Below are 915 nucleotides of genomic sequence, written 5' to 3'. Positions count from 1 at the left end.
GGCCGGGCAGCAATTAATCATCAAGCCGTGATTGCCTGGCGGTTTTGCAAGGGAAGGGAGGGGGCTTGAGCCTTGCCCTGGCACTGGGGAGGGGGCTGATAGGCAGAAAATTTTGCATCGAGCTGCAAGTCCTGCGAAACAATTGCAGGAAATCTCCTTTTCAAGTGCAGACAAGACTCTGCGATCAACAATCGGCTCGGAAGGAAGGCACGGCCGGAGCGGGGAAGCACGGGGGCACTGATAAGTCGGGTCTCACAACAACAGGCCGGGTGCAGGTACCCAACCCCAGCAGGACCGAGGCCCCGGGTCGCAAACAGGAACTCGGTGGCTTTGTGCTCGCCCAGAGCGTGATGGGGCACGTTTCGGCTCGGCTGCGGGACGGGGGTCACGGGGGTCTGCTGCCCGATGGGCTGGGGGGCTCCTCCCTGGGAGGGAGGGATGCCATTGTGTTTCCATTGAACGGGTCAGGAAACCTCCATGGTGAACTCCCGATCGAGAACGAGCCGGGTGATGCAAACCTTTGCCGTCGGGGTTTGCGCGGGGGCTGCCAGTCCCGGTGGGGGTGGTGAATTCCAGGAGCCGGTTGTATTCCGGAGCCAGCTGAGCCATGCGGAGCAGGAGAGGTGGCTCAGCCCCTTCTCCCCATTCCTGCCATTATGCTCAGGGTGCCCCCAGACCATTGGCACACAAACATGTGCCCAGGACCCCCCGGCTTCCATAAGGGTCCAGTTCCCCATTTTGCCTGGAAATAAGTGAGAAAAAGCAGTTTTCTCTCCAGAAAGCGTCTGCTTCAATCCAAGTGGGTCCTTTGGAGGTTCTCAGGGCTGGATCAGGGTTGGATTGACCACAGAAGAGGAGAAGCTGATGATGACACCTCACCAGCTGGGCCAGTTCCTCCTCCACCGCTTTGCTTGG

Source organism: Eurypyga helias, unplaced genomic scaffold (genome assembly GCF_000690775.1).
Source record: "Eurypyga helias isolate BGI_N326 unplaced genomic scaffold, ASM69077v1 scaffold20877, whole genome shotgun sequence".
Lineage (NCBI taxonomy): Eukaryota > Metazoa > Chordata > Aves > Eurypygiformes > Eurypygidae > Eurypyga > Eurypyga helias.
This window is presented reverse-complemented; position numbering follows the sequence as displayed.